The 13,131-nt window shown below is 59.4% G+C and overlaps 1 protein-coding gene across 1 annotated transcript in view; it reads left to right on the forward strand.

The window, feature by feature from the left end:
- Window positions 1–311: 311 nt before the first annotated feature.
- The window catches only part of CRISPLD2 (cysteine rich secretory protein LCCL domain containing 2), a 62,175-nt gene continuing 49,355 nt past the window's right edge, over window positions 312–13,131 (forward strand). Inside the window, exon 1 of the mRNA XM_039227293.1 lies at window positions 312–417. The gene's annotated coding sequence lies outside the window, so the exon portion shown is untranslated. The remainder of the gene's footprint in view (window positions 418–13,131) is intronic.

The following is a 13,131-nucleotide window of genomic DNA, read 5'->3' on the forward strand; positions in this document are numbered from 1 at the left end:
GATGGGATTTGGTAAATTTGCAAACTGGTGGAAAGTGCTTGGCTCCTCGCCGGGCGCATGGTAAGCGCCCAGTGGAAACGGTACTTTCTTGGTCAAGGGCGCAGCGAAGACACCGCGCGGCCCCCGCCCCGCCCCCCCCCCCCCCCCGGCTCCCCCGCGCCCGCGGCTCTCTCCGGGGGCGGGGCGGGGGCGGGGCGGGGCGAGGGCGGGGCCTCGGCCCCACGGCCCTGTCAGCGCGGCCGGCCGCCGGGGGGGCGGGGCGGGGACAGCCTACAAGAGGCGGCGCGCGGCTCCCCCGCGGCCACTGCACCCCTCTGCCGCCCCGGGTTCGCGGCTGTGCGGCCAGCTCGCTGCGCCCACCGTGCCCGCCGTGCCCGCGCCGCTGCCGCTGCCCGACGCGGGAGACGCCCTGCGGAGGTAAGTGTGACTCCGCGTCCCCTCCTCTCCAGGCTGCGATCCGACCGGGGCGGCCCGACTCCGTCTCCCGGGGCTTACTCTGCAAAGGCACTACCCCGAACCCAGACCCGGCTCAGCCGCGCGGCCCTTCGCAGACGGAGAAACTGAGGCTCCCCGAGGACAAGGCATTGGCCCCACACCTCACAGGCCGGAGGCGAGGGCGTCGGGGCTCAGAGCCCCGGTCTGGCCGCACATTCGTGCTCCTGGAGCCGGGTATTCTTGGCTCCCTTACGCAGTTCGCTAGCATCGGTTGCATTCCTGTGTACACAGTGGGCGTCAGTAAATGGAAAGCTGATGGCATGGCTGCGGCAGGGGTCTGAGTGTGTCTGCCCACATGCGGATGGCCGCGGTCGTGCGGCCGGCGTGTGCGTTCTGCTCCCGTTTACAACGCCACGCCCCTTTATGGTTTCATTTGCAACAAACCTGCCAGGTAGCCACTCTCTCCCCACATTTCAGATGAAGACACCGAGGGCCGCAGGGGGAAGTGACTGTCCAGTTAGAGCCAGGGCTGGGACCCAGCCCTCCCCCCATAGCTCCAGAGGGACGTGTCCGGTGTGGGGCATGACAGTGCCTGCAGGTTTGGGGCACACGCGGGGCCTCTTGGCCAGAGCGGGCATCCGCATACACTCCTGGTGGGGGGAGGGGCTCCCGACCTGAGCGCTGAGGGCTCAGCTCTGCGGTCCTGGGGACCCCGGCCACGCTAGAGGGACAGAGCCACAGCCTCCTTGCCCAGGGCCAGGCTGGTGGACAAGCCAGGAAAGGCTTTAGCTGATGCCTGTTCATTGAAGTCTAGCTTCCACTGGACGTCTTTTAGGCAAAAGGTGAGTTACTGCTCCGGGTGAGAGAAAGCAGCTGGCAGCCTGTGCAAATGCCAGCTTGCCTTGCAACGTGGGTTTGCATTTCCCCTTGAGCATTGGGTGCCGTGTCCTGGAAGAATGGGGTGACCCTGCCTTACCCCGGTGGGGTCTTCTAGGGTCTAAGTCTGCCAAGTGAGAGCGAGCAGCACAAGGAGAGGGGCGTGCCCTTCCCTCCAGCCGGACCCAGAGGCCGTCTGAGGTTCTTTGTATTCTCTGCACCTGCTTTGCTATTTCTGCCTCGGATCTGGCTGCTTCCACATGGGTGTGGAAGGTGTGCGAGGTGTATTGCTGGTGTGGCAGGGGTGAGGCCATGCTGCTTCCCTGCATTTTCATCCCTGTCACATGCCCGGGCAGGAGGCCTCTTGATCCCCATTCTACAGATGAGTAAACCAAGGCTCGGCGAGGTAAAGGTTGTGCAACAGGTCCCCTGCGGCCGCCGCGCTCTTACCTGCTGGGTCCTGCCTCCGTGAAGACAGCTCCCTGCCCAGCCACGAGCTCTGCCTGCGGACCTGACCTTCACACAAGACGCTGTGCCGTCTGGGAGGGTTCCAGGTGAAACCTGCGGGCAGAATTAAGCCCAAGCCCCAGGTTCTCAATGATAGGCACCCTGGGAGGAGACCGAAGGCGATTTTGATTGTTTTTACGGACTCTCTTAAGCTATAGGACTGGGAATAGCAATAGTAACATTTATAGCAATACCAGCAGCTCGTATTGGTATCAAAACTTAAGGCTGAGCCAGATGTGCCCGGGGTTTGAAGTGGATGATCTCACCGCCTTCTTTATGAGGTGGGCACTGTCTTCCTTTTTACAAGGAGGAAATGCAGTCTCGGGTGATTGAGGTACGTATGCAACGTGACGCAGCCCGGGACAGGGGGGAGCTGCCCCCCTCCCCTGCTGGGCCCCACCCCCCCCACGCTGGGCCCCACCCCAGATTCTGGACGGAGGCGTTCAGCCAGTGGCCAGCCTGCTTGCTGCCGCCGCTCAGGGCCTCTCGTGCCATGTGGAGTCGGGATCAGTGCTGGCCCCCAGAGCTCTGCCCCTGGACTTGGTAGCGGGGGGCCTGGAGCCTGGGCGGAAGTCCCACACTCCGTCCCTCCCTCAAAGACCCCAGGTTGGCTCTCTGGCCTTTCGTAGGCTGCATTTGAAAACAGTCCCCCAGAGGCAGGACCCTCAGACGCTGACCTCTTTGGCGTTGTGGGAGCTGGAACATTTCTTTCCTCTGTCACCAGCGTAATTTACTACGCATGGGAGGTGCCTCTGTGTCTGCTTGCTCCAGACCTAGGAAGGTTTTTTTTTTTTTTTTTAAACTCACTGGTTTTTGATCAGTCCCAGATGTGCAAGCCCAACATCACTCAATGGGGCTGATGGCTTGTCAAACAAGGAACGTACAACACAGGCACGATTCATTTTATCTTCCGTTAATGGACTTGAGTAGATGCTCAGACCTTCATGGGATGGGGACCCCGAGCCTCTCGTGAAGTCTTAAATGAAGCTCGCTCCGTTCTGGAACAGGGAGGGCGGGGCAGGTTTGGTGGTGGTTTGTAGGACCAGCCATTCCCAACCTTCCTCCCTCCCTCCCTCCCTCCCTCCCTTCCTTCCTTCTTTCTGAGACAGAGAGGCAGAGCATGAGCAGGGGAGGGGTAGAGAGAGAGGGAGACACAGAATCCAAGGCAGGCTCCGGGCTCTGAGCTGTCAGCACGGAGCCTGACGCAGGGCTAGAACTCACGAACTGTGAGATCCTGACCTGAGCCGAAGTTGGACGCTTAATGACCGAGCCACCCAGGCGCCCCTAAAATTTTTTTAAATGTTTATTTTTGAGAGAGAGACAGTGCAAGTGGGGGAGGGGGAGAGAGAGAGAGAGAGAGAGAGAGAATGAGCAGGGGAGGGGCAGAGAGAGAGGGAAACACAGAATCCGAAGCAGGCTCCAGGCTCTGAGCTGTCAGCACAGAACCCGATGAGGGGCTCCATTACTTTCAATGGCCAAGTAATAATCCAGTGTGTGGACGGACCACGTTTCTTTTCTCCAATCTCCCTTCTTGGCTTCTTTCTTAAAGAAGCATAGACGCAGTTCGTCTGGTTCCGGAACAGACCAGCGCCCTCTGCCGTGGACGTGGGGAACTCTGGCGTCTGGGTGTTTGGAGGGGGGACATGCTGACGTTCCCCCTGTGGTCACAGCAGCAACTGAATCCTGTCTGAGGCTTTGTGTCCCAGCCTGCGCAGTTGTGGGTGTTTGTGGACAGACACCCCTTGTCAAGGCAATGAGGACAGACGGCCCCTCGTGGCTCAGCCCCAGGGAGATTTGCCTTTTCTGACCGTCTCGAAGGCTGTGTCAGCTTAGACAAAACCACAAGATCCGGGGGACCAAGCCATTCCTAACGCGGACCATGCAACTTCTGGGCCAGCGTTTAAAAAATATTATAAATTATGAAATCCCACATTCTCACTCCAGATTTCGGGACCGCGCCCCACTGTGAGTGCAGACGGGCAGTACCCCAGAAGGAAAAAGAACAGAGCTTCCATTCCGTTTGCAGTCAGATGGGCCCCAGAATTGAGCCTGCTCTGAAGTTCTCCTGGATTGGGAAGAGCCCCCTCTGGATCTCTCCGGGATGGGGACCTTGATGGCATCTGCCGGGGCTGATTTGTTAAGAGCCTGAGAGATCCTTCAAGAGCAGCTGCAGGGAAAGGTGACAGAGAGCGCCCCAGGCGGAGGCACCGCGCGTGTGCCACAGCCTGGAGACGGGAGGGGCCGGGCACCTGGGGCAAACGGTGCCTCGTTTGGTGTGGCTCGAGTCCAGGCATCAGGCCGGGCGGACACGGTGCCTGCAGGTGGAGGGAGCTGCACCGAGTTTGGATTTCTGGCTTCAGCTGCAGGGCATGCACTTCAGAACAGATCGCTGTGAAATGAACGGTGTCCCCCAAAGTGCGGGGAGCCACCCTCTACCCCCCCCCCTTCCCGGTCCCCAAGGTGGCTGAGCCTGCGCGCAGACCCGGCAGCAAAGGTCCCCGATCCAGGAGCCGTCCTTTTAGGTCAAGGCGAACGTGGGTGGTGCTGTCTGACCCCACGTCTGCCCAGCACCCTGCTCGCCCTTTACAGCAAAGGCGTAAGAGCCTGCGGCCGACCTCCGTGCCCAGCGGGAGGGCCTCACTTGGTGACTTCAGCATGTCTAGGTTTATTCCTACCCTCCGACCAAGGCGGAACCGATCATCTTCTTTGTAAATGGTTGTGATAGAAAATTACCTTTTACAGGCAAATTTCTGTGAACCCACCGTGCGGGCCGTCTTAAGTAAAAATACAAAACAGGGACCTAGTGCCGGGAGCCGGTGGGAAGGCGGTGGCGCTGGGGACCGGGGTACCCCGAGGACTGGAGTTTGGGGAATGCTGGATTAGATCAGGGCAGGGCATGAGATTTGAGGCTGTTCCGGTCTGGGGGAGTGGCTGTCGAAAGTGGGGTCCCCCTTCAAACGGGGGGAGCAGCAGTCCCTGGGAACTTGCTAGAAATGCGGGTTCTCAGGCCCTACCCCAGGCCCCTTGAGTCAGAGCTGTGGGCGTGGGGCCAGCAAGCGGTGATTTAACGATGGTTTCCGGTGCAGGCTTGAACGTGGGGCCTCCTGCCCTAGAAAGCTGACGAAGACTGCCCTGGGGCCCTGGCACAAACACGGGGTGGGGATGGCCGGCCCGTGGGGGAGGGTGGTGTGAAGCTGTAGGGAAGGTTCCGTTTACGGAGCCTGGTGCGACCTGACGGAGGTCACACAGCCAGATGGGAGGAAGAGCCTTGGGGGCCAGCGTGGCCACCTCCCGGCAGGGTCCAGGGGCCTCTCCAGGCAGGCTCAGAGCCTTTCTTCTGGAAGAATGCTCAGCTGGTTGGCACTCATTGCTCTGGGGCCTGAGCAAGTGTCCTGGGGTTTCCAGCATCTTCCTTCAGATCACATTTAGTGTCCTGTGTGCCCTGGAGCTTTGGAGGTACGTCTGTTCGTAAGCCCCTAATGCCCCCTCTGACACAATGAGCCAATGGGCTGTTCCTCGACAGCCCCGAAAACGTATCTGCATATCTGCGAGTATGTATATCACCTATCGCAGCCCCCTCTCCCCCTGCCAACCCCCAAGCCGTCTCCCACACAGCCAGTCTGTTCTCCTGGGGGGGGGAGCGCCTGGCCGCTGAAAACCCGGGGGGGCGGGGCGCCCGGCCGCTGAAAACCCTGTTTATTCCCGGGAACCTTCAAGGCTCGGGCGTCACTGGCACCGAAGGTATTTTCAGCTCCGGCGTCGCTGGACAAAGTGCTCTCTCAGACTTGGGATGAACCGGGCCCTGTCTGGGAGCCGCGGCGTCTGGTCCAAGTGGGAGGCCCCCGCCGGGTTTTATCCGGGCTCCACTCTGAAGGGCTGTCAGAGGCCAGGCCCCCGCAGCTGCCTCTGCCCTGCGATCTCCACCCCCGCCGCCCCCCTGCCCAGGGCAGCCGTGAGGATCTCCTTCCTTGCCGCCTCCCAGGCTTCCCTTGATCCATTCTGGAAGCAGAAGCCAGAGCGATTTCAAACTTAAAAAAAAAAAAAAAAAAAGAAGTTTTAAAGTCTCACGCAGCAGAGAGGAATGCACACCCGTCCATGTGCTGTGCTGGCCTGGCGGTGACTTTCCCCACCTGCCCCAGGCCCCTCCCACGGCCCCGCCCCCAGGGGCCAGCCTTTCCAGACGTGTGATGGCCCAGGTTGGTTTTGCCTGGTTCTGAACTTCACATAAACAGAACTGAGCACGTTTAATCCCTGGAGGCTGGCTCTTTGTTCACGGTTATGTCCACGAGCTCTGCCTGGGTTGTTGTTTGCTGATGGCCTTTCAAAACATAAACCAGGCTGTTAACCGTCGGCCGAATCCCCTCAGCTGCTACCCCTCTGCTTCTGGAGTAAAAATCAAGACCCCTAATGGTGGCCTTCAAGGCCCCTAACCACCTGGCCCCGCCATCCTCTGCGACCCCCATTTTCCCCCAGCTCCGCTGGTCGTGCTGTGATGCTGACCATCCCCGAGCCTTTGTCCCTGTGGCCCCTGCTGCCTGGCACTCCGTCGTCTTGAGAATTCAGCGGGTCCTTGCCATCCACCCTGGCCAGAGCGGCCCCTGTCCCTTCCTCCGCCTAATGTTACCGACCCCGTTTCCAAGCTGTGTCCTCACGCCTTTTGTTATCTATCTGCTGCGGGGTCTCCTCCCTTTCTCGAGGGCGGACTGTCCCGGGTGCCCGAATGTCCCAAGGACTCTGTGGCCCCGGATGGCTTGCCCTGGGGTTGCCCTCCGCAAGGCAGCGGGGAGACGCCACACCCTGATTCCGGCGCCCTGTGTCTCTGAGCTTGGTCCAGAGCCAGGGGCCGTGACTCCCCCTTACGGAGACCACCCAGCATGTCAGGCAGGAGGCTGAGCAGGTGCCCAAAATGAGCTGAGACACCCGAATTCACCCAGGACGAGACAGGAGACAGTCAGTCGATCTCCCTGGAGCCACGACGTTTGCCGTCTTCCCCTCCCTCCTCCCCCTCCCTCGGAGAAGTTCAGGGCCTCACTGTCCCCTCGAGGAATTGAGACTCAGAGGCTGAGGGACCTTCTGGGCAGCCCGGGGCTCTGCCTGGGGGGTTCGAACCCGGGTCTGACCCACGGTGCCGCTTCTCCACGCTGCCCTGGGGGGGCCCTTGACTGCGGGTGCTGGGGGGGAGGGGCCGGGGTCTCCCGCTGTTTATCTGAAGCTTTGCTCCACATTCGCATGCGTGCATGGAGGCAGACGAGGGGCCTCAGGAATCAAGGACAGGGTGTTTTGAGCAAATGTCACTTCATTCATTGTGCCGGCACTTTACAGTGGCTCTTTAACATCGAACACACCTGATTTTTAGTTCTTTTTCTTTTTTTTGTGCAAAATGAGTTCTGTTTTTGCCCAGAGTGTTGTGTGTCCTCGGCATCGTATTAAAGAAGTCGAATGGGTTTCTTGTAGGATCCTGTCTGCCTGGTCGTGGACGGCCGGGAGCGGGGCGGCTGCAGGGGAGGGACTGGCCGCCCTCTTCCCCCCCATCCCTAATCCTGCGGGAAGAGTTTAAGGAAAACTGACTGGATCCCGCAGCAGCGAAGACCCCCCTTCCCCTCTCCCCTGCCCGGGTGTCTGGTGCTCACCCAGACGCCCTTCCCTAGAGGCCCTGGCCAGTCCCGGGGCTGCCCCCGGCGCGCCGCGGTGTCTCTCCGCCCCCCTCCCAGCCACCGCTCCATTCCTAGAATTTTGGGTGGTTTGTGGGTATGACTGAGATCTGCTCTTGGCCCTTACTCACATCTCGAGTTCTTTGTGCTTCTGAGAAAGAGCAGAGGGAGCCTGGGGCATCCCCGGCCTGTCGGGTTAGCTGCTGTCCCGCTGGCCGGGCGTCTCATTCCTCCCTGAAATGAGTGCGGCTGTCACGGCCGGAGCCCCGCGGTGCCCTCACGTGCGGGAGAGTCGCGCCCACGGCCAGACGGAGCGCGACGGGTGTTCTGAGCCCCTGCGAGCGAGTCGCTTCTCTGCTTAGAGCCTCGGGTCCCTCGGATGCAGGGCTGATGACCGCAGTGACCCCGCCGGTCTGGGGAGTAAGGGGGAGGGGGCCCCGCCTCCCTGCCAGCCGCCTCGTGTGGCAGAATTGTGGGTGCGGCTCTTGTGGTCCGTGTTTGGGGAACAGTTACTACCCCCGGGGCTGTGAGGAGGATTGAGACTCGGTGGCTGCCGGCGGTGTGCCCCCACCCGCGCGTGATGCTCCGTTGAACTTCCAGAGAGGTTGTGAGCCAGGTACACACAACCTTCGCATTAGGTAAACTTAGTGCAAAGTAAGTCATGTTTAAAACAAAGTTAATAAAAGCTCAGAGCATAGCATGTCCTAATCTTTACTACAAGTGGCTGTTATCGCTGCCTGTGAGGTTCGTAGTCTCGACCCCGTCTTTTTAATGGAAAGACCACACGACGGTGGGCCAGCTCGAGCTTTCCAGAAATCCCACGTTCAATGACCTCATGCGGGTTGCTTGAAATTGGCCACGGTGGGAATATTTATATGAAGGAAACCTATCAGGGTGAATTAAAAAAATTTTTTTACTGTTCATTTCTTTTTAAGAGACAGAGGGACAGAGCGTAAGTTGGGGAGGGGCAGAGAGAGCGAGAAGGAGACACAGAATCCGAAGCAGCTCCAGGTTCTGAGCTGTCAGCACAGAGCCCGACGCGGGGCTCGAACCCACAAACTGTGAGATCGTGACCTGAGCCGAAGTTGGACACTTAGCCAACTGAACCACCCAGGCGCCCCTGAATTTTTTTTTTTTTTCCGCATGATAGTTGTTAGACATTTACTAATAAACACTGGTCCCAGCCCTCAGGAAGCACGCAGTGCAGCTGGAGAGGCTCGGCCCTGGAAGGAGGTGGGGCTTCGTGGCAGTCAGGGCACCGGAGTGGGTACAGGCGATCCCTGGCCAGGTGGTCAACGCGAGTGCCCCAGACCTGGTTCGTTTTCATTTTTTAAGTTTTCAAATAGGCTCTGCACCCAACATGGGGCTCCAGCTCATGACCTCAGGACCAAGAGCCGCGCGCTCCACTGACTGAGCCCGCCAGGCTCCAGACCCGGCCCGTTGACATCTTGGAACCTGCTTACCCAGAAAGCTGGGAGAGAATGGCCCACAGCTCAGGTCTGAACTGAGCAAAGTGGGTTTCAAGCATTTTTAACCCCTGCAAGCGTGAGACATTTAATGCAACTTTCAAAAATTAGGTTTTGCGTTTCAGGGTGGAGGTGGGGCTTTGAAATAATGTAATGAGGTCACGACGAGAGAATAGTCATTACTCGTTCCCCATGATTAATCCCAGCCTTCTAGAAACTTCTTCAGGCAGCGCTCTGGCACATTTAGCATCACCGTGGTCATTATAACAGCGAACACTTATGAGCTACTCATGTTCATTGTCTCGTTCGTTCCTTCCCACACGGCTCATCCCGCGGCCCCAGCCGGGCCACGTGAGTGAAACCCTGCTCATCAGTGAGCACTTAGGTGAGCAGCCCCTGCCTTCTGGAAGCCTCCTGGTGCTTAAGCACGTCCGCAGACCTGTCTGGCTTGTTCACCGCTGACTGGCCAATGTCAGACAAGCCCCATAATTCTCTGCCTTATAGATGTGGCCGGGCCTAGAGGCTTCCGGCCCTGCCCCAGCCTCACAGCCGGGGGTGGAGGGGTGGGGGACGGGCAGTGTCAGGAGCTCACCCAGCTCTGTGTTCCCAGAGGGCCCGTGCTGCGGGGAACACCAAGGAGCCAGTGCCACGCCGAGTCCTTATACGGCTCTTCTGATCTCGCCTGGAGATCAACATTCACTCCAGAAATATTCCTTCAACACCAAGCTGTCTGATGTCGGCGATTTGGCAGCGAGTGAGCCCGACAGGTCCCGGGGTGGCTGATTCAGCCGTGACCCCGAAGCTGCATCTTTACCAAAAGAGCAGAAATGAATGTGCCTGGCCCAGGCCAGGGAGGGCGGAGGCCGAGGCCTCGGGGTGAGCTATGGGAACAGCGTGTGCAAGAGGGAAGAGCTTGGCGCCTCTCGGAGCCGACAGCTGGCAAACCTGGTGGAGATGCGTCTTCCTGGCAGCCTGTGCCGAACACCACAGAGGCAGCCCCTGGGGATGACGCACGGAGCCCAGAGCAGGCTTGCTCGCTCTCTCTCTCTCTCTCTCTCTCTCTCACCTGCTCCTGAGAGGCGGGTTTGGGGGACAGCCTCGCCCGGGAGATGATATGAGGGGACCCCGTTGCTGGATCGGGAATGCAAGGGTCGGCTGATCCCCTGAGCTGTGTGTTGAAAGTTCCCTGGGGCGCCTGGGGGGCTCAGTCAGTTAACCTGATTTCAGCTCAGGTCATGATCTCACAGTTGTGAGTTCGAGCCCCGCGTCGGGCTCTGTGCTGACAGCTCGGAGCCTGGAGCTGCTTCAGATTCTGTGTCTCCCTCTCTCTCTGCTCCTCCCCACTTGTGCTCCATCACTCTCAAAAATAAATAAAAACATTAAAAAGAAAGGTCCCCAAGCTTTCAGAAAGCTGGATTCACGGCTTGGCTCCATCTCTAACTGGCTGCACAGCCTCACAGACACCTGGCAGTGTCTCCCGGACTCCGTTTTCCTTTCTGGAAAATGGGGTTGGAAACAGCCACCTCCCTGGAGGACTCCGGATGTCTTTGAGAGCTCTGGACAGTGTTGTGGGGATTTGATCCCCGCGACCTCCGTCTGCTGGGCTGGGGTCTTGCCTTCGGGCTCCCTCCCCACCTCCCCGGTGGCCTGACATCTGGTATGTTCTCGTGAGCCCTGGGCGCTGCTGTCTCGTGTGCAGCCTCGCGGGCTGGGTTTCGCCACTGCGGCGGGGGGAGCCGTAGTCCCCGGAGGGCGTGTCAGCTGTGCTGTGCAGCCGTGCACAGTGCGTGCCTCCAGGCGCCGGGGACAGGCCAGGGATGACAGAGGGGGGCAGAGCTGTCGGAGGAGCGAGGTTCGCCCTCGCCAACCCCAGGAGGATCAGGGGTCCAAATCAGAGAGCATCAGTCTATGCCAGGGGTCAGAGGTCAGCTTGCCACGGGGGCATCAAGGGCACACCGGCAGACGGAGGTCGGCTGGGTGCCCAACCCAGTGGTGGAGGCGCATTTTGGTGAAAGGTCACCGTGGTGTAAAGGTTTTGGTCCCCACGGGGTGACACACGGGTGCCTTCTCGTTGTCAGGAACCGCCGTCAGACTCGGAGGCCGGTGGAAAGAGGGCTGTAACTCGAGGCTGTGCTGTCTCGGGCCGGTCCCTGGCAGAGTGGGGCTGGGGACTCCTCCTGGAAGCCCACCTTCGGGGAGGCGGGGCAGCGCCAGGAAAGGGCCCTGGGGCCACACAGGCTGCGTCCCAAGCGCAGGGTTTCTGCTCCCCTGTTGTATGACTTTGGGCTCATCCTGAAACGGCAGGGGCCTCAGTCTCCTCCTCTGTGAAATGGGCGCAATCGCGCTGGATCATTGGGTGGGTGAGATGCCAAGTCCAGAGGCGGCTCCCAGGAGGTTTCCCTCAGCGTCAGCCTCCTGGGTCCGGTGGGGCTGGGCCTCTGGTTCACCGCCCCCCCCGCCTCCTCCAGTGGGACATCAGGATTGCAGTCCTGCTCAGCTGTTTACTGCCCGATGCAGGTATTAGGTTGCCGAGCGGCCATGACCAGGTGCCACCGGCCGGCAGCTTCAACAGTCTTTTATGTTCTCACGTTCTGGGGGCTGGGGGTCCGCGGTGTGGGCCGGGTGGGCTTCTCCGAGGCCCGTCTCCAGGGCCTCACATGGTCCTCCCTCCGTGACCGTCTGCTTCCTAAGTCCTTCTCTTATGGTGACAGCGGTCAGATTGAATCAGGGTCCACTAGTGACCTCATCTTCACGTCACAACCTCCTTACAGGCCCCGACTCCAGGTGCAGCCGCACTCTGAGGTGCTGGGGGCCTCAGCGTGTGGGTCTGGGGGGACCAGAGCTCAGCCCAGGGCCCCATGTTAGTTTCCTCTGTGCCAGCTCTGTGCGGGGGGTGGGGGGGGCGCAGCCCTGGGGACATCACCACACCCCATTGTCCCCACGCTTCCCCTGCGGCACGGACTTTGCCGGAGCCTCAGGACCTGGGCCTTGCCCCTCCCCAGCGGGGACCCCCAGGACCCCGGGCTCCGGCGTGGCCCAGCCACTTGCAGAAGCGACAGGGCACCGGGCATGGTGCCCGCGAGGTGCCGTGAGCGGCACGGCCTGGGGCAAGTCTGCGTTTCCCGGGCAGTGACCGGCTGAGGTGCAGGGAGAAGGCCCTTGGAGAAGGTCGCGTGTTGGGTTCTCTGATGGGAGGCTGTTGGGTTCTGATGGGAGGCTGTGACTCGATCTCGGCATGGCGCCCCCGACTCAGAGGCTGTCCGCAGGCTTTACAGATTCTCACGGGGGCCGCACAGAGAAGGAGCGGCCTACAAGCCCTGGGCACAGGAGGCCTCCCTGCTTTTGTTAATGTTTGTTTACTTTGAGACACAGAGAGACAGAACATGAGCAGGGGAGGGGCAGGGAGAGGGAGACACAGACTCAGAAGCAGCTCCAGGCCCTGAGCTGTCAGCACAGAGCCCGACGCGGGGCTCGAACCCACCAACCGTGAGATCATGACCTGAGCCGAAGTCAGACGCTTAACCCACTGAGCCCCCCAGGCGCCCCACAGGAGGTCTGTTCTTGTTCACACTGAAGGCGGCTTGTCGTGTCCTTTGGATCCAGGTGGCACCTGTTCAGGAGAACATGCCGGAAAGATGCGCTTGGAGCCAGCAGTTGTTTCTGCGTCTTCTCATGCTTTGGTGTTTTGCTTCCTTTCACTAATTGATATGTTTTACCAACAGACCAGTGCGCAGGATGGCGTGTGCTCCCCATCCGGGCACGGGCCCCCAGGACCCCTCCCTGGGTCGCTGCTTTGCTGTTCTTGCTGATGCGGCCTGTCCCTGAGAGTGATGTTTTGCCTTATTTGCTTGAGATTTTAAAAATGCAAATAATATATTAAAGACAGAGATGGGGTCCCTCACATTCTCCTTGCCAGTTTTACCTCCCTCACCCTGGAGTCACTGGCTTTATGAACTTGGCCTGATTCAGCTGTGGTTTTACCATATAACCCCCCCCCCCATATACCTGTATGTACACACAGATATACAGACATGCGTATATGTGTGTGTGATATATAATATATATGCAATAGGCATATGTATACATGTATGTCTATATCGATATATATCTCCATTATGCAAAACGTGGTTTTATGTTTTATAATTTTCACAAGTGGTACCATTAGTGTCATTTTCTACAAATTAGTTTTTTATTAA

Source organism: Hyaena hyaena, unplaced genomic scaffold (genome assembly GCF_003009895.1).
Source record: "Hyaena hyaena isolate Hyena2069 unplaced genomic scaffold, ASM300989v1 scaffold_1, whole genome shotgun sequence".
In the NCBI taxonomy this organism is placed as follows: Eukaryota; Metazoa; Chordata; class Mammalia; order Carnivora; family Hyaenidae; genus Hyaena; species Hyaena hyaena.